Source organism: Hylobates moloch, unplaced genomic scaffold (assembly GCF_009828535.3).
Source record: "Hylobates moloch isolate HMO894 unplaced genomic scaffold, HMol_V3 SCAFFOLD_19, whole genome shotgun sequence".
NCBI classification, from domain to species: Eukaryota; Metazoa; Chordata; class Mammalia; order Primates; family Hylobatidae; genus Hylobates; species Hylobates moloch.
In genome coordinates this window covers 41,040,310-41,066,490 of record NW_026652294.1, presented here as the reverse complement: position 1 = coordinate 41,066,490, position 26,181 = coordinate 41,040,310, and the positions used below count along the sequence as shown (strand labels likewise).

General features: G+C 47.8%; 1 protein-coding gene across 3 annotated transcripts in view; it reads left to right on the top strand.

Moving 5' to 3' along the window:
- Positions 1–26,181, top strand: part of GAS7 (growth arrest specific 7) — a 279,805-nt gene that overhangs the window by 135,135 nt on the left and 118,489 nt on the right. The window contains exon 1 of one of the 3 annotated variants that reach the window (XM_032139670.2): positions 7,431–7,509. The exons of 1 other annotated variant lie outside the window; for it this stretch is intronic. The gene's annotated coding sequence lies outside the window, so the exon portion shown is untranslated. Of the gene's footprint in view, positions 1–7,430; positions 7,510–13,184; positions 13,340–26,181 lie in introns of those variants that run through there. One more of the 3 variants, XM_032139673.2, reaches the window with a different exon arrangement.

Genomic DNA, 26,181 nt, shown 5'->3' with positions numbered 1-26,181 from the left:
GCCGTGGTGGGCGGGAAACTCCACTCCCCCCACCCCATCCCTCCCCCAGATTTCATCAGAGCCTTTTATAAAGGATGGCAGAACCGTGGAGTTGGGAGAAGGAGCTTTCACTTGCCTGCAGTGTCGGCAAGGAGGGGCCAATTTTTAATGCTTTATGTACATTATTAACTCATTTGATCCTTGTAACAGGTATTATTATTAATACTTATATCATTATTATTTTTTGTTTTCACGGGAATTGCTGACTTGAGATTGTCCAGCTAGATCAAGCAACTTGTCCTGGCAAAGCATGGATTTGAACCCAGGCAGTCTGCCTCCCAAGTCTACTCTCTTCACCACTACACTGTCAGGACTTGGTGACCTAGAAATGCTCCCCCTGACTCCAAAATTTAGTGACCCCAGGAGCCAGTCCAAGCAGAGGAAGGCTGCCGTGATGTCCTGCAGAATGACAGTCACATCTTAGGCTTTCTGAACTAGTTATATGTTTTTTCCTAATTAATAGACCCTGAAATAAATAGTTAGCTGTTTTTAAAAAAAATTGACCTTATAGGCCAGGCACAGTGGCTCACACCTGCAATCCCAGTGCTTTGGGAGGCTGAGGTGAGGGGATGGCCTGAGGCCAGCTGTTCAAGACCAGTCTGGGCAATATAGCAAGAGTCCGTCTCTGCCGGGGAAAAAAAAAAAAAAAAAAAAAAAGTAGCCTGGCCAGGCTGGGCGTGGTGGCTCATGCCTGTAATCCCAGCTGTTTGGAAGGCCGAGGTGGGCGGATCACCTGAGGTCAGGGGTTCGAGACCAGCCTGACCAACATGGAGAAACCCCATCTCTACTAAAAATACAAAATTAGCCGGGCGTGGTGGCACATGCCTGTAATCCCAGCTACTCAGGAAGCTGAGGCAGGAGAATTGCTTGAACCCGAGAGGCGGAGGTTGTGGTGAGCCGAGATCATGCCATTGCACTCCAGCCTGGGCAACAAATTAGCCTGGCCTTGGCTCCTTGTCACAGTCTGTCTTGCGTTTCCTCAATCCCTGCTTTCCTCTCCCTCCCACTTCCACTATCGATGGTGCCTTCCTACCCTACGCCATAGCGATCTGGTCACTGGGGAAATGGGGGTATGGAGAGGGGTATACTCTAATTCCCTTAATCTTATTTCAAGGTCAAGTTACATTTTGGCCCCAAGCATACAGCCCCCTAACTTGAGCTCTAGATAGGCCTCCTTTGGGACCCTTAATCCTGTTCAACCTCCCTGGCACTCTGTGCTCTTGCATAGCTTCCACTCTGAGTCCAGCTCCAACATTCTGGCTATTGCTTCTTTTTCTTCTTCCAGTGCTATGTGACTGGCACAGTTGGCCCCAGAGGTCCCAGCCAGGGGGACCTGGGGAAGTATCAGAAGTATTGACAGCAACATTTCTGATCCATGGTCCGACTTGGCCTGATGAGGGCAGCTGATAATGGCTCTCCCAGATATGTCTGTGTCCTAATCCCCAGAACCTGGGAATGTTATTTTATTTAGAAAAGAGGTCTTTGCAGGTACAATGAAGTTAAGGATCTTGAGTTGAGAAGGTTTTCCTGGGTTATCCGAGTAAGCCCTAAATGCAATCACAAGCATCTTTCTAAGAGAGAAGCTGAAGGAGATTTGACTACGGACAGAAGACAAAGGGTATGATTGGGGAGGTAGGGATTTGAGTGGTGCAGCCACAAGCCGAGGAATGCCAGCAGCTACCAGGAGCTGAAAGAGTCAAGGACTGAGTTCTCCCCTTGACCCTCTGGGAGGAGTATGGCCCCATCAATACCTTGATTTCAGCTCAGTGATACTAATTTTTGGACGCTTGGCATCCAGAACTGTGAGAGAATACATTTCTGTTGCTTTAAGACACCAGGTGTTATAGTGGCCAGAGGAAGGTTTTCAGAAATGCAGATATCTTTGGAAGAGAAGCTTACCCACAAGTGCAGGCTCAAGAAAGGAACCAAATCTCTAAATTCTCCCTGCTTTATGTTCTTTAGTTTTGATTGTTGCTATCTGTATACCTTGCCCTTTACCAAGGAACTGTTAGCCAGGACTCTTTCTATTAAATGTTACAGAAATCCCGTTCAGGCTTAGGCCTGTAATCCCAGCTCTTTGGGAGGCTAAGGCAAAAGAATCACTTGAGCCCAGGAGTTTGAGACCAGCCTCAGCAACATAGTGAGACCCCATCTGTATAAATAAAAAATAAATTCACTAGGTGTGGTGGCACACACCTGTAGTCCCAGGTACTTGAGAGGCTGAGGATCACTTGAGCCTAGGAGTTTGAGGCTGCAGTGAGCTATGATTGTACCACTGTACTTTAGCCTAGGGACAGAACGAGATCCAATGAAAAGAAATCCCACTCAAATTGGATTCAAACAAAAAAGGACCAGTCCCAGGAAGTTCAGCTTCAGGCATGGTTTGATCAAGTGGCTGAAACAGTGTCAGCAGTCTGATGTTTCTCTGTCTCTGATTCCCTCTCTTCCTCATCAGCCTCCTTCCTTCTGCATTGGCTCCGTTCTCAGTGAGACTTCCTGCAAGGTGTCAACGTGACCATCGGCAGCTTCAGGCTTGCATCCTGTCATAGTAGTACATCTTTCCCCAGTAATTCCAAAACCAAATTCTGGGTATCCAGCCCCAGATGGGTAATGTGCCCCTTCGTGAACTAGTACTGTGGTTGGGGAGAGGGCACGTGCTAATTGGCCAGGCAGGAGCCACTTGCTCCCGGAAACCTCGAGGGCTGAGAATGGGGTAAGGTGGTTCCACAGTAGAAAAATCAGGGTGCTTCTTTCAGAAGCCAGGGTACGTATGGCCACTGGGCAGGCCCACACAGCATACAGATGCTACGAGAGCCTGCTGTGCTTTCTAGCTCACGGATCCCCAGGGTGTGCTTGGAAATGCCAGATCATGCTGTGGGGCTTTCCCTCTGCCCCAGCCTCTGGCACGAGATTCCCATGTGTGAAAAGCAGACTCACAGTCCCTGCGTGTTGTAGAGCCCAGGAAGTGAAGATGTCGATCTGGGAGGCCCCAGAAGGTGTAGGGGATTGAGTGAGAGAGCCAAGAAGCTGCAGCAGCCGCCGCCGCTGGGACCTCATGTTTACAAATCATATTATCAGAGCATCTTTGAACTTCTGTTGGCACGTATGTGACTGATGTTCGAGCTGGTGAGGGCCATGTTGGGAAATGGAAAAGGGAAGCGGGGACGAGCGCTCGTGCTAAAATGGGGCTCTCTTTGGCAATGGCCTTTGGAGGAGGTGACTCACTGGGGGCATTGAGGCAACAAAGGAACTGCTGTGGCTGGATGAAAAAGAAGACGCTTCCTCTGCCCGCCTCACCACCCGTGCAAGGGGAAGCCCATGACCTGAGTGTCTTGAAGGAAGCATTTGGCCAGGGAGGGTGACCCAGGTGGAGCCATACTAGAGGGTGGTCAGGAAGCTGCCGTGGTGAACAGGTTAGAGTGGAGGTGATGCGTTAAGAGTTGCAGAGCCAGATGTGCAGGGCTCAGCCCTCAGTGTCTTATCTTGTTAGGAGCATGACCTTGGACAAGGTCCTCACCCTGACACCCTGATCTCAGCACTGCGATTATTAGCTGTTTAAGTGTATGCACGCTGCCCCATTTTGCCTGGGGCAAACTGCCGAACTGTTCGAACCTTGAATTCATTCTCTGGAATAAGCATAATTGTAGAACCTAGATGATTTGTCAGGTCTTTGCTGGAGCTGCTGCTTCCCTGCTTTGAAGCAGAGATGGTAGCTTTGGCAGAAAATGGTGGATCATTGCAACAGAGAAGTTAAATAAGAGGTTTCCTCAGCAGAGAGAGCAGGATGGCAGGGGCTCTCCTGTGGTGTAGGACATGGGATGTCTTTGTGAGTATCATGCGTGTGCATGTGCGCACACACACACACACACACACGTGTGCCAGGTGCCACCATGCCGTTGCCTATTATTTTGATAGAGGTAGGCAGGAGCAGGCACTCCTTTTGCAAGAATGACAAAGAAGTGGCATTAGCAAGCTCTGCCTGTCTGTTCCTCTGGGGGAAACCCCATGAAACCACCACAGAGCCACTCTGCTTCCCTTTCTTGGCCCACTCTGGGAAACCCAGCCAGTAGGTAAGTGGGAGCACAGAGCGAGGCAAGGGTTGCCTTTGCTGGGGGAAGGGGTCCATCCTACTGTGTGCCCCCTGATGTCTACACAGTGTGGATGGAGCTCCCTGGACATCCCCGCCTTCCCCTGGGCTGCCCTGAGTATTGCAGGCCTCACCCACGTTGTGCAGGACTGCTCGGCTACCCACAGGCTCCTGGGGGGTGAGAGGGCATTTGCGGTGGGAGCTGAGATCTGCAGGGTCATTAGGAATTAGCGTCAGCTAATGGTGGCTCAGCACTCCTGGGGGAGAGAAGAAAGGAAAGGGAGAGAATAGGGATGTGAGCAGCCCTGATTTGCTGGTTCAGGGATTTCTGAGACCAAAAAGCAACCCACCAGCAAAGCAGAATTAGCTGTGTTATTTAAAGTTATTCACATCAGGATATTTAAATGATCTGTGCCCACTGTGTTCGTGTGGTTTCTATGGGCAAGATGCATTTTATGTTTTTAAAGTTTGTTTAACTTTTCTCTATATCCATGGAGAATCATTGGAAGATCAAATGATATCCCGATCAGTTGTAGAATTTATTTTATTTTTTATTTTATTTTATTTTATTTTTGAGACAGAGTCTCACTCTGTCGCCCAGACTGGAGTGCGGTGACGCAATCTCAGCTCGCTGCAACCTCCACCTCCCGGGTTCAAGTGATTCTCATGTCTCAGCCTCCTGAGTTGTCGAGATTACATGTACGCACCACCATGCCCAGCTAATTTGTGTATTTTTAGTAGAGACGAGGTTTTGCCATGTTGGCCAGGCTGGTCCTGAACTCCTGACCTCAAGTGATCCACCCGCCTTGGCCTCCCAAAGTGCTGGGATTACAAGCATGAATCATTGTGCCCAGCCTAGAATTTACTTTAAAGTAATTACCAGACTAGTAAATTTCCTGCTTCATGTAGGTCAGAACTTGTCTGTGATCTCTAAAAGTCCTGAGCTTGATCCCTCTGTGGACATGCACCTCGGTCGGGGGCACGGGAAACCAACTGAAGCCTGGTCAGCGTGTCTGTACCAGGGTTTTCGGCCGTATTGCTGTTGACATTTCGGGCTGGATGATTGTTTTGTTGTGGGCGGCGGTCCTGTGCATTGTTGAGTGTTTAGCAGCATCCTTGGCCAGTAAATGTCACGAAATATTGCCCCATTGGCCCCTGGGGGCAAAATTGCCCCTGGTTCAGAAACACAGGCTACACATGGAGTTGCCATATTGTTCCCCTAGAAACCAGGAGAGGAAAGAGTTTCTCTGTTCTGGGCTGAGAGGGAGGCTGGGAGTGGGAACGCCCAGCACAGTTCGCTGTGGGAGAAATGAACCAGGGGCCCGAAAGGGGGTGGGTGCCACAGCTGCCCCCTCCCACAGCTTCCCCCCAGAGGCTCCAGAGCTGTCACACTGTCATTAACAACACAGCATTCCTGTCGGTGCTTGTGTGCATCTTTGGATGAAGCTAGAAAAGAAGCTGAACTATCTTCAACTGTGCCATAAAAGAGGATATAAAAAAACTCAATAAAACACGAAAATGTCAGCCGAAGCAGGATTGCTCGCTGGGGCCTTGGCAAGGAGGGGCAGACAGCAGGCTGGACGCCCCTGGCGCTGTTTGTGGGAGTCATGGGTGGGGAGGAGAGGCTGGGAGAACCCAGCCCATGCTGGGGGCCACCAAGCCCGGGCTCTGGGCCAAACACACAGCCCCCTGGTTTCTTGAGCCCAACCCCAATGCTGTAATTCTGTTTATTTTGCTGAATATGAAATCCATATGGTTCTGATTTCATCCTTGTAATCCGTCATCTCTGTGTGGCTTCGGAGCCAGCAACCATGCAAAGTGGCTTTGAAGTTGTTGTTCTGGGTAAGTAGGAAGTTGTGTTCTTCCAGGGTTCAGTGGGGCAACCATGAGGTTTGCATTTGGTTTGGGAACTGCTCCAGGAGAGGGAAGCAGATTGGCACAGTCGGTTTTGGTCCCGGCTTAGGAGCTTGGGCTGGGTCAGAAGGGAGGCCATTTGCAGAGCCTTCGGTGGATTTGCACAGCCAAGGCCCTTCTGTGGCCCTCAGCTTAGGTCAGAGGTACTCTTGGTTCTAGGTGTCTCTTTGGAAACAACAGATGTCTCTGCAGGGAGCTAATGCACTCCCTCAGCCTCTCCCACCTCCATCATGATAACCCGTAAATCTGTCCAAGGCTTGCCAAATGTCCTCGGTCAGGGGACAAAGTCGCTCCTGGTTTAGAAACACAGGCTACATGTGGGATCACTGGGCCACGTGGGAAATGTATGTTTAATGTTGCAGGAAACTGCCACACTGCCCTGCAGAAGGACCATACCATTTTGTGTTCCCACGAGCAACGTATGAGAATTCCAGTTGCTCTGCATCCTTGCCGGCACTTGGTATTGTCAGTCTTTTAAATTTAAGTCTTTCTAGATCACACTTGATTTTGACATTTAGAAATGAGCCCCAGAAAGGTCCAAGATTTGTTCAAGGCCCCTAGCCTTGTTAGGAGCTCCTTGAAGACCAGAATCTAGACATTCTGTCTTGGGGACTGTGGGCTTTCTGGGTGGTGGCCAGGTGTACAGAATGAAAGTGACAGGGTTATTCCATGTGCCAGACCTGGGAATCAGTAGCTTCTGTCTGGCCCTGGGGCTTCAGCAATATCCAAGAGGAATGTAGAAAAAGGAGGTAGTGGTAGCAGGGAAAAGTCGCACATCCTGGAGTCATGAGGTTGAAGACCCTACGCTGCTGCTCCCTCCTCCCATTCCTGGCTCATTTTAAGCTGGAAGCTCAGAGAGGTACAGAAGCCTGCCCAGTGTCACTTGGCTAGCTGCTGGCCTCTCGACTCTTCGTTGTGGCAGGCAGTGGCAGAAGGCCAGCCTTATTTCCAGAAGCATCATTACTAAAGAACCAGGGCTGCTTCTCCTCGGCGCTTTAAGGAGTAGAATTTTTGCAGATTGCTCTACCTGGTTGGATCATCACACTCCCTCAGTGTCTTGGCCTCGGGTCCACTCCAGACCGGAAGGAGCGCGAGCAGGGGATGATGGCTGCAGCTGAAAGCAGAGTGGGTGACCTAATGGGGAGGTGGAGGTTCATCAAGACCAGGCACTTCTCCAGAGGCATCCCACCCACCCTCAGGGGTAAGCGGCCCAGCTGCCCTGGAAGGCTGTGGACATGCTTTCCCGATTGCAGAATACTTCTCTTTCATTTTGAATATCATTTGTTTGGTTGCCACGGCAACGTCAAGTCTCTATTTTAATGCTAACCTGCGTGGCTGCAACTTTCTATATATAAATGCTGCTTTGCACAGTGGATTAGTCGATGCCACAGGGAAGCAGCGGATGTGGGGATGGTGGCAGAAAATGACCAGCGTGTCAGATTTGCATAAGGACACACCACGAGGCTGAGGTGAGTTGGAACTAGGGCTCTGCTGGTTATCTTTGATGGAGATGCTTGAAGCTAATTGGACCAGGTTGAGTGCGAGGCAGCCACCACTCCTGTAGGAGGAGAAATCTTCCTTGGATGACCTCTTGCTTGGCTAGGGTTTGGCTGTGCTCTGGGGGCTTCTGGGAGACTCTTCTGTCTTCCTGTGTGTCAGTCCTCCTCATGCATCCAGTGAGCCTGGGTCGCACTGTGACCCAAGGGTCTGGAAAGAAGAGAAGGCCACTTGGGCAGAGGATGTATCTGAGATGAGCTCTGTGGGAAGTGAGTTTTTCTTGATTTCCTGGGATTTACCTCAGTTTCCTGTTTTGGATCTTCTCAGTTTGCCTTTTCTTAATTCCCCAGTGTAGCAAGATTTTGTAGAGGCCACGCGGCTCCAAGTGGCACGGTAGAGTTCTCAGGATAAGCCTGAGAAGGTCCTTGGGAACCAGCAGATAGAGCTCCCTCAGGTTCTAGATGAGGGAGATGCTCAGGGAGGTGACATGCTCTGCCAGATGTCATGCAGCTGCTCTGGGGAAAGTGGGACGGGACACCAGGTCCACACCAGTCTTCTGACTTACTCATGCATGCCACGTTTGTGTGCATTCTGTCATGGGACCAGGCCGTGTGTGGGTGTACACAAAAGTGAAAGGGGGTACAGCGCAGACAGCATGCCCGGATGTTCCTTTCCGGTTTTGCAAGCCGGAGACGTGTAATGAACACAGGATTGTATAACTTGATCTGGATCAGCCTCTGGAAAGAGCATGGGAGTTTGAATCTACAAAACTTGGATTTGCGTGGATTCAGCCACTTTCTACCTGTGTGACCGTTTTGTCAACTTTTCTGAGGCTCCATTTCCCCAGCTAACCTCAAGATGTGCTAAATATCTTCCCCTGGCATTGCAGTGAGTCAATGTTATGGCCAGTGTGAACCTATTGAGGACTGTGATAGGGGCGTGATGTGTCTGAGAGCAGAGTGGATTGCAAACTATAAGGCATCCCACCATAGCAGGCCACATCTCTGTTCTCCTGTGGCTGGAAGAGGGTGACACCGGTGTCAGAACACTGGCCCAGCCAGAGGAGTTGTCTGAAGATGGAGTTTCTTCAGACAGCTCCTCTGATTAGTATGGTGTGAAATGTAGTACAGTTTTATTGCTGTCAGAATATGTCATTCGGGCTTCTATCACATCAAACATTTGACAGATATTTTTTTTTTTTTTTTTTTTTTTTGAGATGGAGTCTCGCTCCGTAGCCCAGGCTGGAGTGCAGTGGCGTGATTTCAGCTCACTGCAAGCTCCGCCTCTGGGTTCACGCCATTCTCCTGCTTCAGCCTCCCGAGTAGCTAGGACTACAGGCGCCCGCCACCACGCCCGGCTAATTTTTTGTATTTTTACTAGAGACAGGGTTTCACCATGTTAGCCAGGATGGTCTCAATCTCCTGACCTCGTGATCCGCCCGTCTCGGCCTCCCAAAGTGCTGGGATTACAGGCATGAGCCACCGCGCCAGGCCCATTTGACAGATATTTTAAGTGTTGGAGCCAAAAACTCAGACCTTGTTCTTTTATTTATTTATTTTTATTTTTTATTTATTTATTTTTTCCAGAGTCAGAGTCTCACTCTGTTCCCCAGCATGAAGTGCAGTGGCATGTTCATAGTTCATTGCAGCCTCGAATTTCTGGGCTCAAGGGATCCTCCCACCTCAGCCTCCTGAGTAGCTGGGACTACAGGTGTGCACCATCATGCCTGGCTAATTTTAAAAGTTTTTGTAGAGACAGGCTGTCACTATGTTGCCCAGGCTGGTTTCAAACTCCTGGGCTCAAGCAATCTTCCCAACTCAGCCCCTCAGGTAATTGGGACTGCAGGCATGCACCACCATGCCTGGCTAATGTTTAAATTCTTTGTAGAGATGGGGTCTCACAATGTTGCCCAGACTGGTCTCAAACTCCTTAACTCAAGCGATCTCAAAGTGCTGGGATTATAGGTATCAACCACTGCACCCGGACATTGGACCGTGTTCTAGAAAAGAGAAAAATTATGACTATCATCTAAGTGCCCAGGAATGATATACAGTCTGCAGGGGCTGGGAGATTCAGAATTGGGGATAATTCACTTCTACCTGGCGGGTCAAAGAAAGTGTCATGAAGGAATCCTTTATAGGGGTTGTTGATTGAGATGGAGTTAAAAGAAGAGATTCTAAAAATGGAGATTGGGACCAGGTAAAGCATTGTTTTCCAGACCGTACATCATGAGTCACACAGTGCAAGCAATCAGTGTCAACCCGCACAAAAACCAGAGCGGAAAAATATCAGAGCGTGTTACATGTGGCAAGGGCAAGCATTGTTCCATGAAACTTTTGCTTTGCTTTTGTATATTGAGTTGTGAAGTAAAATGTGTTTTTTATTGTGAATCAGACTTTGAAAATAAAGTTTGAAAACTGCTGGCCTCCAGCGGTGGCTGAATGGGCCTGGACTGTCTCCAGGAGGTGGCTGCCGATTTCCTTGTGGGGGAAAACCTGGCCAACCTGGAAAGGGAGGGGACGGGTTTTCAGTGGGGTGAGGATCAGGATGCAACGTCATTTTGGGAAGCTGATGTGCCATGCGGTACAGACAGGGATGAACAAGCCAGTTGGAAAGCGGGAAGTCTGGGAACGGGGAGGTGGCCAGGGCCTGAGGTCCGCCAGGGGACAGCTCCTATGGGCAGAGTGAGGATGCCTACGGCCACATCACCGTGCATTCTTCCCAGTGGCCCCAGAGCACACTTTCCTACTCTCCCTACCTCTGCAGGTTTGGGTACCTTACACCTCCCACGAGGCGTGGATCCAACCTTCCTTCCCACCATGCCCCATGTTCCCAGGTGCTAGCTTCCAGCGCTTGGGCTTGCTACCCATGGGCATCTCTCTGCTCACCACGATGGCTGTGTCATTTCACATTCAGACCCGAGGATGTGCACCTATCCTACCCCAGGCCACTGTGCCTGGCTGGCTTCCTCCTCCGTTCCCAGATTCCTTCTCTTCTATCAGCCTGCTTGATGTGTGGCGTCGCCCCTGACTGCTTTCTCCTGGTGGTGTTTGCCTCATTCCTTAACCTGTTTCAGCTTTCTTACACACCTCCTCCACTTCCAAACCTTCTCGGCTGATGAGCTGCTCCTCTTTCCAAAGGCTGAGTAGGACAGGCTTTCCAGGGTCCCTTCTGCCTCGGGAATCTTGTCTTGTGCTTCCTTTCCAAAGAAGGTTAAGCCCAGGATCAGGGAGCCCAGTTCTCGGGTGGTGGGAGCGGGCCACACATTTGCAGCCCTTGGAAGGGGTTCACAGATCCCCTGGAAGCTGGCACCCAGCTGCACCCACCAGTGTAAGAGGTCCTGGCTAAAAGGATGTGTGGTATGGAGCAGACATGCTGATTGGTACTTTAGTCTAAGGTCGGTGGTATTCAATTCGTTAGAACCAGGGAACCCCGTCTTCAAACAACTGCTTATAAAGGTCCCCGACAGGTACAATCAGGTGTTGCACACTGGTAGCCAGTATGCAAAATCAAATGCAGAATCATGGGGGTTTTTTTGGTGGTGTATTGTTTTTGGTTGCCCATGGTTTCATTTAAAAATGTTTCAGTTGGTTGCCAACATCTTAAAATCTGCAGGTTTTACATTAAAAATCCAGATTTCCAGCTTCTCTTGCAAAAACGAGACGCTCTAGCAACGCCGAGCCTGCCGCCCTGCTTGGCAACAATATGCTGATGATAAGTAGTGGGTTTCCAATTTGCGCAGTCCCCACCCATCTCTGCTGTTACCAGCGCTAAGGCCAATAGTGCAACAGTTGCCATTATTCATTTCATTTGGATTCCTTTTCTTATGGTTAGGGAAAGCAGGAAATATTCCCTGCACCCATGTCTATGAAAAGAAGGAAAGTAAGAGGGCCATGCTTTTCAAAAAAAAAGTTAAAAGAGTCTCTTTCTTTCTGAAAGTGAATTTAGGTTTCCTAAAGATTAATCTTCTAGGTCCAGAGGTCGATTTAGAACAGACCGTCTTTGTTTTTCTCTTGAAACCAGTGATTCTCAAAGTGGAGTGCCTACGTGTGCAGCAGCTGCATCAGTTGGGGGCTTGTGAGAAATCCAGATAGTTGGATGGTACCCAAACCTACGGATCCAGAAGCTCGGAGGGTGGGCCCAGCAGACTGTGTCCTAACAGCCCTTCCAATGCGTGCTGAAGCTTGAGAATCACCACTCTGATGCTCAGGGGATGGATAGGACGCCAGCACCTGTTATTGTCACTTTCTCCTCTCCTTTTAAGACCCATGTGGGAGAGAGGTGAGGCTCCCTAGCCAAAGAGGAGTTAAGGATCTCACTGCTGTGCCCCTCCAAGCAGAGTTGGTACCTGCGGAGAGGGCTGGAGGAGTTCTTCCAGATTCTGAGATCTCAGCAAATCCTCAGTCCCGTTTTTTCTAGACGATTCAGCACTTGCATCTGTGGGCTCCACAGATGCCACGTTGATGAAGAGGCCTGGTGCCTTCAACTGTTCTGGAGAGATGGTTCCTGGGCTCCCTTCCCATGGGGCCGGTGGTGTGTGACCCTACAAACAGGGGCTTCTCCAGGATGACCAAGCATTCAGGCACTGGGGGTCCTTGGGTGAAAATATGCCAGTTCTTTAAAATCATATAGGCAAAGAGCCAGCCACATATGTACATTTCAGATCCAGCATTGGTAACTCAGACTGCTGTTTTTATAGAAGATCACTTGGCCTCCTTCAGCTTTCTCTCTGTCTAATGGCTTTAGTTACTTTAGTGGACAGTGCATGTGAGCCAAGAAACCACATCTTTTCCAAATGTATTTACTTGGAGGGCCCTAGGCCTGCGAAGCCATTGATGATCTTTTCCCCTTGGTCCATTTTATTCATTTGTGGTTTGGGGACCCCTGAGAGCATTTAAGTAGCCCAGACCCCTCCTAGGGTAAAATAGATAAATGTATGGGCAGTGCTTTTGTCTCTGCCTTCTCCTTTCCCTCTCTTCCCCTGCCTTGGTGCCTGGGTGACCCCAGGAAAGTAAGAAACCCACTTTCTAGGTGAGCTGCAAACCCTATTCAGAGACCAGGAAGAACTCCGTCTAGCCAATGTGTGTTTATTGTGTACATTTTCTGTGCCTGGGGATGGATTTGAGTATGACGCTGTTGTTGTTCTCGAGGAGCTCCCGTGAGTAAGGGATGAAGGCCACTCATCTCAGGCCACCCAAAGGAGAGCCGCTGTGGGGATGAGGTGTGACTGTGCATGGGGGAGGAGAAGCTGGGCATGGGCAGGGGCTAAATTGCCCAGGAGACAGCCCCAAAGTGAGGAGCCTGGCCCACTAGACAGAGCAAGGTGGTTCCCCTTCTGGGCTGGAGAGTTGAACCCAGGCTTCCAGAATTCAGCCTACATGAGAGGGGCTTTCTGGTGACTGAGTGTGAGTGCGTCAGGGCGAGGACGGAGCCTCTGGCAGCCTGTGCCGCTTGCTTTGCATGGGTGGGCAGGGGCTGCCTTCTGTGACTCCCAGCTCAGCCAGCTGAAAAACAAAACTCACAGCTACGCAGTCTGTGGCACTCAGTTGGCATCCTTCTAGGGTGTCACGAGGGTGCTGGTCACGGCTCTTTGCTGTGGAGATGCTTCTCTTGGTAGTTTCCTACCTGCCCTCTTAGACCTGTTTCTCCCCGCTGGGACCCCTCCCACCGGTTAATGAGGCTCCCCACTGGCAATCTGCTGTTACTTTCTACCTGATTATCAATTTGGCTTCAACTGTAACTTCCACCCTGGAGTATTTGCCTTTGGATATCAGATGCCTAGACGCTGCAGAGGAGCCTCAGGTATGATGGGAAAGTGTTTTGGGAACTGCCTTTTGCAGTTCTTGGTCAGGGACCAGGTTTGTTTCTGGGGCTCATTTTCATTCAGCCCATCAGCTTTCTCTGATTGTAGATGGAGGAATCGGGGGACAGTGTGGGGTGAGATGGAATTAGCACCAGCCTTGGAGACAGACCACTGGGTTCAGGCTAGCCCGATTATAAAATGAAAATAAATACTTCCCTCCCAGGGTTTTTATAAGGGTCAAATAAACTACTGTATATCAAGTTACTGGTCCACAGTGGTCCTTTAGCTACTAAAAACAACAAAAAGATAAGATCTAGTGGTGAGATAAAGGCAGTGAATGTGATTTGGGGGATATCCAATGCTGGGGAAAAAGGGAAACTTAACCCGTTTTTCCTGCCTGTTATCCGGCCTGTCTCATTGGGAGCTTGAGCGATCGATCTGGAGGATGATATTTTCTTGGAGTGTCCTTGCCCATGGCAAGAGTGTTCAAATGAAGGCATATGCGGCCATTTTCGGAAGTTTGCCAGGGTCTTGCACTGGTTTGTTTGCGGTTCTTGGTCAAGGACCATGTTTGTTTCTGGGTCTTGTTTTCATTTACCCCAGCAGCTTTCTATGGTTGTAGCCCTCATGGACTTGCGCGTGTATTCTCCGCCCTGTGAGTTTTACTGGCGGGTCTCCGTCAGCTTTCTGTCTGTCTAATGGCTTTAGTTACTTTAGCGGACAGTCCATGCGAGCCAAGAAACCACGTCTTTTCCAAATGTATTGACTTGGAGGGCTCTAGGCGTGCAAAGCATTGATGAGAACCTATTCTGATGGTTCTTTGAATTCTAGTCTCGTCATTCACTTGCTCTTTCTCTTGTTCCTTCAGTCAGCTCAGTCTATGTCAGAATGGTTAGAAGGTGTCGTTCTGGAGAGTATAGCCTTGCTGTTGGGAAAGTCCGTGTAACATGAGTGACTCAGCGTTGGTGACCTCAGTTGATGGCTTTTCTCAAGGGGATGGGAAAGTATGGGATGACGCTAATATATACCTACCATTGTTTCTACTGTCTTATTTAGTCCCTGCAAAAATTCTATGAAGTGGGTGGTGGCATCTGCGTTTTCCTATGTGGAAAAGACAAAAGATGAGGTTTGTAGAGCTGAAGTGCCTTGGCCAAGGTTATATGGCTGAGAAGCTGTGGAACCTGCATTTGAGCTTCCTCTCTGCTTGGCTGAAGGGCAGAAGCTGGGTTTAGGGGTAAGCACATGGATGTCTGTGGTCAACTGAGTGGTTTGCGGGACATATATCTTCTGTTCTTAGCCCCGCCCACACCCCAGTGCAACAAGACATACCTTCTTTTGAGAATCTCTGTAGCAGAATATAAGTGTTGGTTTCTAGAAGCTGCTGGAGTCTTCCAGGCCCCCTTGTTTGAATGGAGCTTTGCATCTCAATGATGTAGGGGAAAAAAATTAGGCAGAAGAGGATTTGCCAAAAGGGAAAGTCAAGAGGGCTTATGACTTCACCCCTCTTGTATACACAGATGTTTCCTCCCTGGGCCCTTCCTTTCATGGGGTCTGCCTGGCTGCTAACAGACAGGAAGTAGCTTGTGCTTGAGCAGAAGAGAGCTGGGCCTGATGGAGAGGGTCGCCTTTCCCAGCAGTGTGGAGGTCAGCTTGGGGAGTGGTCCTGAATGGGGCCTTGGTTCTGCTGTGCCGTGTGACCATGTGCTAGCCCTCTAGTCATGGGGGTGACATCTGCACCCAGGTTTACGGCGGGCAGAGGGCAAGGAGAGGACTCTGTGTGGGTACTGGGGAGACTTGGTGTCCAAGCTCTGTCTCCGGGCCTCAGTTTGCCCATCTGTAAAATGGTGAGATGTGGTCAGATGATTACTAAGGTGCCTTCCGTCTCTAATTTTTGTGTTAGCCTTGCATTGGTTGAGAAAGTCATTTTGTCTTTGTTTTCTTAACAATAAAGTGCCCCCACCCCGCCAACTGTCTTGCCATTTGAAAGATAGTACAATAAACCCTACCTGATAAATAGTGGTCATTTTAGGGGATGTCAAGTGTGATGGGATATGTCAAGGTGGGTTTTATTGGACTTGTTTAAATATTTTTAGTAAGGTGATATTCATGTACTAGCTGATAATAGAAAATAAGCTTAGAATTTTAAAAAGGCATTAAAATTAATATGCTCATTATAGAAAACATGGAAAATATAGAAAAACTGAAATAAGAAAATAATTAGGGGCATTCTTTTTCATGCTGTGTATATTTTTCTCCATAATTGGGATCATATAGTATATTTAGGATTGTATACGATGATTTGCTGATTTTAAAAGTAATTTCAGGCCGGATGTGGTGGCTCACGCCTGTAATCCCAACACTTTGGGAGGCCGAGGTGGGCGGATCATGAGGTCGGGAGTTCCAGACCATCCTGGCTAACACAGTGAAACCCCATCTCTACTAAAAATACAAAAAATTAGCCGGGCGTGGTGGCAGGCACCTGTAGTCCCAGCTACTCAGGAGGCTGAGGCTGGAGAATGACATGAACCCGGGAGGTGGAGCTTGCAGTGAGCCGAGATTGCAAAAAAAAAAAAAAAAAAAAAAAAAATCAAAACACATTTTAAAAATCAAAAAATTAAATAAGGTAAAATTTTAAAACTGGTGAAAGAAATAGAATTGAAACAACCAGAGAATCCCCCAATACAAAGATAAGCTTTGTTAATGTGTCTGTGTCTTTCTTTAGTACTTCATTTGGGTGAGGGAGTGCTATTATCCATATTGAGATCATACTGGATACTTTAATTTCTAAAGCAGGGACAGCTCTTAGAGGGAGGATGATATAAAGAGGGTTTTGATGACAGAAAGCATTGCCATGGGGTGGTTTATTGGTCTTACCCGATTTAAGGAAGAAAACAAGACTTGGTCCATTCAATATGAGTTTTTAACATGCAGAAAATCAAGACAAGTTCCACGGCAAAGAAAATGGCCTCTGTGGTGCCTTACATAGCACAGTGTTGCTTTGGTGGACACGAAAAACAAAGACTTCTTGTTTGTGGATCCTCCCAGCACAGTGTCCCTAAAGCTTGAATAGTCCTCATTGTTGGCATGCGCCTGGACAGAAAGGGAACATCAGTTATGCGTGCTCCTCACACATGGCCCAGTGCTTCATCTGCACTGGCCTTGTAGGAGAAACTCGTATCCTGGTTCTGGGATGGACAGTAGCAGAAAAGGAGGTGAATGAAATACTAAGGCACTAATTTTCACCCCCAATGAGCTGGAAAATCCACCAGGCAGCACACAGGTCACTGGATTTTTGCACTGGAGTTTGTCTGTACTGAGCAAGAAATGACTTACATATGCATTGTATTTGTATTATTACTTCCCCATGGCTGTGTTGTCATCCTAATTTTCTCTCTCAGTGCCTGGAGGGTAAGGGGGTGGTGTCTTCACTTGCATGCTTCTAAGAGAACCTTCCTATTTCTTTCATATGAAATACTCATACAACTTGATGGATTTGTATGTCTTGAATTACACACAGTTTTGGGTAAAAATTCATATTTGCAGTTTAGCTTCAGCAAATATTTATTGAATACCCACAGCAATGGACATAACAATGACTGTACCCTGTGAAGCTTTAAGCTCAGTGGGATTTGTCTTCTAGCACTTTCCAAGGGGTGACGCCAGGCCTTGTATGCACCATGATAGAGCAGTGAGCAAAACAAAATCCCTGCTGTATGGAGCCTTTATTCTAGTAGAAAGAGCTCTCTAGCCACTAGTAGGGTAGAGGAGAAGTCTGAGGAAAATCTGATTTCCTGGGTAACCCTTTCTCTTTTTGCCTGTTTATATGAATGATTTTTTTTGTTTCGCTTTTTTCTTTGTTTTGAGATGGAGTTTAGCTTTGTCACCCAGGCACAATTGCAATGGCGTGAGGTTGTGATGGCATGATCACCACTCACTGCAACTTCCACCTCCTTGGTTCAAGCAGTTCTCCTGCCTCAGCCTCCGAAGTAGCTGGGATTACAGGTGCGCACCACCATGCCTGGCTAATTTTTGTATTTTTAGTAGAGACAGGGTTGCACCATGTTCACCACGCTAGCCTTGAACTCCTGACCTCAAGTGATCTGCCCACTTTGGCCTCCCAAAGTGCTGGGATTACAGGCGTGAGCCACTGTGCCTGGCCTATATGCATGATTTGTGATTATTTTTGCAATTGATTATTAATTTTATTGATAATTGATTGCTAATTTTAATTGCAATTGGTTATTAATTTTAGCCTATTCTGGTCTTTAATAATGGAATATTTCTTAAACTTATATGTTACGTAGACTCTTGATTTCCTTGCTTTTTGTCCTTTGCAATTTGGGGACACTTTTCCTGTTAGCCCCGCAAGTCACTGATTTAAATGTTTATATTTGCAATTACCCACAACTACAACTAAATATGGATTTAAATGAGCAATTTTTATATAATCCTCACCTCATCCACTATCTTTGTCATCCTTTTTATTTGAACTGCTTTTTTTTTCTGTTATGATTTGCTGTTCCTCTTTCAAAGAAATCACAGCTTCTTAGATTCTGACAGTTTCCTGACAGTTTTTCTTCTGAATGATTTTCTGAGACGTGCTCTTCCTTTGTGCGTTCAGGATGGTGTTTCCTCACCCTGCTTTTGCATATTTCCCCTCTTTATGCATTCTTGAACACGGCAGGATCTATGTAAACGTGGCATGTACCAACAGAAAGTATCGACTGTCACTAGCCTTGGCACACTGTCGGCTTGGGGGAAGGTTGACTTCCCCCCACAGCTACCTGCCTGTAGGTTCGATGATGCACCCATCTCTCAGTCCAGTTTTTGTTTTCGAATTGGCCTTTGCCTGGTGAACTGTCATGTTACTATCTGGTTCTCTGATACTCCGAATTGATGGAGAACGTGAAAACTCACAGTTCCCGGGGTCTCTTCTCAATGCCCTGCAGCCAGGGCATTGGCTGGGCTTGGCCTGTAGCATCTGTACCTCTCCGAACTGTGAGCACCCCTCCCACGCCCCTTGTTCTACCCTGTACTTCCTGCTGTCTAGTTTTCCGAGAATTGCTGTACCTAAAGGGATGATGGGCAGTTCTCTCAGACAGCGTCTGTGCTGAGAGGAGAGGGCTGGCTGCTCAGTGTTCAGGTCAGTGCAAATCCTGCATCCCAAATTAGAGACACGGAGTGGCAGAGGCATGAAATGCAGCTCAGATTATGGGCAGAGAGTGGTGAAGGTGTGAAGTCTTACTTCCCCTTTTACAACTCATCTTGGTTTGCAAGATTTTCTCTCTCTTTTTCTCTTTCTCTCTTTGAGACAGAGTCTTGCTGTGTCACCCAGGCTGGAGTGCAGTGGCACGATCTCGGCTCACTGCAACCTCCGACTCCCAGGTTCAAGTGATTCTCCTGCCTCAGCCTCCTGAGTAGCTGGGACTACAGGCACCATGCCCAGCTAATTTTTGTATTTTTAGTAGAGCCGAGGTTTCACTATATTGGCCAGGCTGGTCTGGAATTCCTGACCTCGTGATCCGCCCCGCCTCGGCCTCCCAAAGTGCCGGGATGACAGGTGTGAGCCACCGCGCCCAGCGGTTTGCAAGATTTTCTGCATTCCTTCATTGGCCTCATGGTTCTCGAGTTTTTTTTCTTTTTTTTTCTCTGATTCTGTTTGTCATTTTTGGATTTTGTTTTTAAGACTGGATGAGTTTTTTCCTGTTCTTTTCCTCTTATTGTTGGTTTGATAGGCAGTGTCCTGGGGCGGCTGTCAGATGCTTCTTGGAGGGAAGTCCCCTGCATCTCCTTTTGCCATGCCCTTAATCTCCCAGAGATTCAGGCACATGCCGGGTACCACATTCCTGTCGTTGTGGGGACGTGGTCAGTAGAGAATTCAAGTTTGGTTTTCTGGATTAAAAAAAAGAATCTCCAGAACCACTTTGTGGATGCTGCATGGTGAATTGATGTGTAGCCAGAGACAGTATTTCTCAAAGTGTGCCGAGTTTCCAAGTAAGGATCCGTGAGATAATTTTAGATCATGTGGAGATGACAGTTTTAAAGTTATGTTTATTTTAGTGTGTAGTAGAAAGAAACCAAATCAAATCTGTGATTTCATAGATATTATTGCTTAGGGCCAGACTGTATTTCAGTGGGATATAAGTCAGTTCGAAAAAAATATTGAGTAAATGATAGTGCGGCTGGTACACAGTGATGGATGGAACGAGATGTCACAGTGGGATATGAATGGCTGCAAGAAGGGGAAACCAAGCTATGGGGTCCCTTAGAATCAGGGCTATTTGGAGGCCTTTTCAACTGGGTGCCGTTTCTGATATGTCCACTTGATACTGGGAATTTTTTTTTTTTGAGGTGGAGTCTCACTCTGTCGCCCAGGCTGGAGTGCAGTGGCGCGATCTCAGCTCACTGCAACCTCCCTCTCCTGGGTTCAAGCGATTCTCCTATCTCAGCCTCCTGAGTAGCTGGGATTACAGGCACCCACCACCACACCAGGCTCATTTTTATATTTTTAGTAGAGAGAGGATTTCACCATGTTGGCCAGGCTGGCCTTGAACTCCTGATTTCAGGCGATCCACCTGACTTGGCCTCCCAAAATGCCGGGATTACAGGCATGAGCCACTGCGCCTGGCCAATACTAGGAATCTTTCATGGGGTGGGACACATAGAAATTTTATAAGGGTCTGAGGGCTCTACCATGATATGTACAAGAAACTGGGTGCAGTCACCTCACGGGAGCTCTCTGCCCAGCACAGCCCTTGGTCTGGAGTCAACCACGGTCTGTGGCCTGTCCTCTTTCTTGTTCTCTTCTTTAATGGCGTCTTATCTAAAGATCTTGCTTCCCTTTGCATCCTATGCTCATAGCTCCTTGTGTGCCTGTGATCCAAGTCTACACCCATCACTCTTCCATATTTCCCTTTCCAAGATAAATGAGACACACCCTCTCTGTATTCAGTGAGCATTTTCTTTGGCATCTCACTTGGACACTTTTTTTTTTTTTTTTTTTTGAGATGGAGTCTCGCTCTGTCACCCAGGCTGGAGTGCAGTGGCACAATCTTGGCTCACTGCAACCTCCGCCTCCCAGGTTCAAGTGATTCTCCTGCCTCAGCCTCCCCAGTTGCTGGGATTACAGGTGCCCACCACCATGCCTGGCTAATTTTTTGTATTTTTAGTAGAGATGGGGTTTCACTGTGTTAGCCAGGATGGTCTCCATCTCTTGACCTCATGATCCGCCCACCTGGGCCTTCCAAAGTGCTGGGATTACAGGCATGAGCCACCGCAGCCGGCCGGACACTCTTAACTACAGTTGACTCTCAGACAATGGATTTGAACTGCACAGATCTACTTATACGTGGATTCTTTTCAATTAATATATTGGAAAATATTTTTGGAGATTTGTGACAATTTGAGAAAAATTGAAGACAGACTACCTAGTCTAGAAATACCAAAAAATTAAGAAAATGTTAGACATGCTGCAAATGCATAAAATATCTTCGATACTAGTTTATCATTTACTACCATAAAATACATACAAATCTATAGAAAGTAAAAATTTTTAAAATTTTACCCACACAAACACTCAGACTGTATATGGCACCATTCACATTTAAGCAAAATGTAAACAAAGGCAAAGACGTAGTATTAATCATAACTGCATAAAACTAGCCATAGTATACACTGTAGTAATTTCGCGGCCACCCCTGGTTGTTATTGCAGTGAGCTCAGGTGTTGAGAGCATCGGCTTAAAATGGCATGTGATGCTAATCAGCCCTGGATGAACAGTTCATCACTCCAGTAAATTGGGTATCGCAGTAAAATGTGAGCCCTCACTGTTCTATGTATTTTTCATCATGTTTAGTGCAATGCCATAAGCCTCGAATAACACCATGGGACCCATAGAGTGTGCCACTAGTGATGCTGGAAACATTCCCCAGAAGCAGAGAAAAGTCCTGACATTACAAGAAAAAGTTCAGTTGCTTGTCAGGTACCGTAGATTGAGGTCTGCAGCTGCGGCTGCCACCATTTCAAAGGTTTCATCTTTTAAACAGATGATGTAAACTTATGGAATCAGTAAATACGGTACAGTACTGTAGGTGTATTTTCTCTTTCTTATGATTTTATTTATTTATTTAGAGACAGGGTCTCACTCTGTTGCCCAGGCTGGAGTGCAGTGGAGCAATCTTGGCTCACTGCAGCCTCAACTTCCAGGGTTCAAGGATACTCTTGCCTCAGCCTGCCTAGTAGCTGGGTCTACGGGCATGCACTGTACCAGGTTAATTTATTTTTATTTTTTATGTTCATTTATTTTTGTAGAGATGGGGTTTCACTCACCAGACTGCCCAGGCTGGTCTTGAACTCCTGGGCTCAAGCCATCCTCCCACTTCAGCCTCCCAAGGTGTTGGGATTACAGTGTGAGCTACTGTGCCCGGCCCCTTATGATTTTCTTAACGTTTTATTTTTCTCTAGCTTACTTTAGGAATAAAGTTTGTAATATGGATAACATACAGAATACATGTTAATCAACTGTTCAGGTTTTCGCTAAGGCTTCCAGTCAACAGTAGGCTGTTAGTAGTTAACTTTTGAGGGAGTCAAAAGTTATGTACAGATTTTCAACCACATGGGGAGATAGGGGTTAGCACCTCTAAACCCTCGTGTTGTTCAACGGGCAGCTGTACTTACTTCTTCTTGTATCCCCCCTCCTCATTTGGTTTCTCTGCCTGATTCTCAGAACTCACATCGTCCATTCCTCATGTAGTCCCTGAGTGTTGGGCACTAGTCTGGTTAGAGGCGAAAAAGATGAAGACCTGGTTCTTTGAGAGTCTGGGAGAGGGGCCCTGGGGGTGTTGCATGCACTAATGAAGGGCACAGGAGAGGGAGGGATTGGGCCTGAGGCGTGCTGGGGGAGAATAATTCTTCTCCCACTGCTTAAGCAAGAGCATACACCAAGGTTCAGCCCAAGGTCCTTTCTTTCTCTGTGAACTCCTAGTCAGCCTGTAGGATCTCACCACTATCTCTGAGCAGATGCCTCCAGCTCCATGTGCCCAGGGCCATACTCACCCCTACTCCCCACCGAACACTTTGAACTTGAATCTATGGCCAACAGACTCTACTGCATCTCCCTAAACTGGCTCTCACCATAGCCACATCTCTTCGAGTTACTTGTTCAAACTTCTGTCATTTCCTTCTGAATCAACTTCACTGTCTCTTATTTCTCTATGTCCCATCCTTTATCAAACCTTATTCTGCTTCGTACATCATGTTCTTTGGGCTCCCTTCAAGCCCTTGTTTTTTATCCCTGCTGTGAGGCAAGTTCTTTATCTTTTGGGAAGCCTCCCTGGACCATCTCAACCAAAAGTGACCTCGCCCTCCTCTGGATTCTGAAAGCTCTTATTGTCTGCCACCTTATCACGTAGCATTTGGCACTGTTGAAGACTCCTTTGCTTTTTTTGCCCATGTTTGTGACTTAGCTTCCGAATTTTAGGAGTCACGTCCTACATACAGTACCTGCCTGCATCCCACACAGGATTCAGGAAAGGGTAGTTAGTAACTATTAGTTGGTTGATTGATCATGCAGACAGGGGGCCACGTATGGAGGACGGGGGCGTCCCTGAGACCCTGTACCCTGGAGACTGCTTGGGCTGATGAATAATTTTTCCGTTCATGACTGTGAAGCATTTACAGAAAGTGAGTCATCACCCTACCCAGATGTGCTTTCTTATTAATTATCTTTTTTTTTTTTTTTTTTTGACGGAGTCTCGCTCCGTCACCCAAGCTGGAGTGCAGTGGCACTATCTCACCTCACTGCAACCTCTGCCTCCCAGGTTCAAGTGATTCTACTGCCTCAGCTTCCCAAGTAGGGAAGTGCAGGCACATGCCACCACGCCCAGCTAATTTTTGTCTTTTTAATAGAGACAGGATTTCACAATGTTGGCCAGGCTGGTTTTGAACTCCTGACCTCGTGATCTGCCCGCCTTGGCTACCCAACGTGCTGGTATTACAGGCATGAGCCACCGTGCCCGGCCTATTATCATTTTAAGACAACCCAATTCATCCTACAGAGGACAAGGGCCTACAGCAAATAAGCCCTACTTTGGTTGACAGTTTTCAACTTGACTGAAACAAAAAAAATACTAAGAGGGTTGGTCTTATCTGATGCCATTGAACTCAGGAAAACTCAGCATGGTGGAAATATCAGCCTTTTTGCTTTGGGATCACGGATTCTCTGCTGTCTGCCGTTTGTTTGTACGTGTGGCTTCATATGTAGCACCCTATCTATTTGCAGAGGCCAGGAGAGACCAGTAGGGTGTTTTTCACAGCCAACGCTAATCACTAAGGATGGTTAATAAAGGAAAACCAAAGTGACTTCTGGATTGAGATGCTAGGATGAACCCAAACAGTAAACCCTTAGAATGTATTCGTGAGTCTTCCATACTCTGAGAGATTAACTTTGGGGAATCCTAAAGAATTAAATGTCTGCAGGACTAGTGTGTTCTGCTGAGGTCAGGCCACAGCAGATCAGCCTCCTGGTTTGTAATGGCCCGGAAAGGTCCCTTGCCCTTGGCTGGGGGCCCTACTGAGATTTGCAATGACAGTGATTTCTGTGTGTTGCCTGGAATGATGCATTGCTGTCTGTGATTGTATCTGTTCCTCTGTGTGATGCAATGTCAAAGTGGTGTCGGGGACAGCTGTTAATGTTTAACAGCCTTAAAACTGTCCCCTCTTTGCTATTACAAAACTGAGGAGTCACAGGCTATGAAAACTTTCGTGGCCATTTTAATTCTGCAAACCTGAAAGGACTGAAGGTGAAGGTCTTGGCCATCTAGGTTCAAATGAAGTTTTGCTTTTACCTTCTTTTTTTTTTTTTTTTTTTTTTTTGAGACAAAGTCTTGCTCTGTCACTCAGGCTGGAGTGCAGCAGCATGATCTTGGCTCACTGCAACCTCCGCCTCCCGAGTTCAAGTATTAGCCTCCCTGGTAGCTGGGATTACAGGTGCACACCACCACGCCTGGATAATTTTTGTATTTTTAGTAGAGAAGGGGTTTCTCCATGTTGGCCAGGCTGGTCTCAAACTCCTGACCTCAGGTCATCCACCTGCCTCGGCCTCCCAAAGTGTTGGGATTACAGGCATGAGCCACCGTGCCCGGCCCGCTTTTACCTTCTTATGGGTGAGAGCCCATCTCCAAGAACAGAAAAGTACCTTGGTCTATTTCTGTAGCATGTCTGACCTCAAAAGCAAGTGCGTGGATTCATCACCCAGCCTCTCCTCCCACATTGCAGAGAGAAGATGCAAATAACTCAGCTGCCAGCGGGGGACTCCCCACCGCTGGATGTGATGCTCTCGCCTCCTCTTCATGGCTGGTTTGGGACCATTTTGCAAGTGTAGGCTTGAGCATTGCCTTTCTCTTGTTTTTATGATGAGTGAGAGCGGGGAGAGAGAAAGAAGGTGGGGGGGGGTTTCTATAGCCAGTTTCCTCCCTCTAGTTTCTCCCTCACATTTGACCTTTTTATACCCTGGTATCATGATTTCTAAAAAGCACAGCCCTGATTGTGACTTCTCCCTGGCTCAGAATCCACTGATGGTTTCTTCTCCTTTATAGAATCGAAATTTCTTAGTTTTTGGTGTCCTCATGGCCTCCCATGATCTGACGCCATCCTTCGCTACTATTTTTCTCACCTCCCATGCCTCTTAAACTCTAATGAATGGATCCACCTGCTTTTCTCCCACAGCCTCTACCCACACGGTTTCTCTCTGACCTTGGCTCGGGCTGGCCCCATGGCCTAGAATATTGCCTGTGTGGCTTGTTCTTCCCACCCGTCCTGCCCAGTCTCTCGCAGGAGCCTCTGTATTCCTCTGTTAAATGAGGACGATCATAGAATTTTCCTTTTTGGTTTGTTAGAGGGATTACGTGACATGAAACATGTGAAGCGTAGAACAGCGCCTGGTCCAGAGTGAGTGCTCAGTACAAGATCCTCACAGCCACTCCTGCAGCAGATTGAAACCCAGCAATTAGAGAGGGAGGTAGAGTCCCCCCAGCAGCCACGTTGGTAACTTTGAGAAGGAAGAGATGAGCCCTGCTGTCAGGCACATAAGAGAAAAGACTGGGAAGGTGGGATGCAGACACAGAAAGGAATTGATATGTCCAAGGGAAAGGCACATTGTCACCCCCTCCGGGAGCCCCAGAGTGTGCCACACCCCTGAACGGAAAAGCACTCGATTGACGTTAGGATGCTGGCTGTGTTACCTCGGTCTCCCCAAGATTGAACGCAAGACGAACCATGGTGAGTGAGTCCTGCTATAGGTGGCCAGCCTCATCGTCTTTATTTATTTATTTTTGAGACAGGATCTCACTCTGACGTCCAGGTTGGAGTGCAGTGGCATGATCTTGGCTCACTACAACCTCTGCCTTCCGGGTTCAAGTAATTCTCCTGCCTCAGCCTCCTGAGTAGCGGGGATTACAGGCGCCCGCCACCATGCCCGGCCAATTGTTTGTATTTTTAGTAGAGATGGGGTTTCGCCATGTTGGCCAGGCTGGTCTCGAACTCCTGACCTCAAATGATCCACCTACCTCGGCCTCCCAAAGTGTTGGGATTACAGGCGTGAGCCACCATGCCTGGTCCCAGCCTCATCTTCTAGGTGGGCTTTCTCTTCACCATTGCCAAGAGGCTGGGGCAGCTTCCCTCTGGGAGTACATGGAGAGCCTGAGGTGGTATATCTCATGAAGTGGCTTATGGGTCACAGGGTCTTTTGATCTAAACTATCTCTGTGGGTCTCGGGGGCTTTTTTTAAAATCATGGCAAAATATACATGACATGAAATCCACCATCTCCATCATTTTTAAATGTA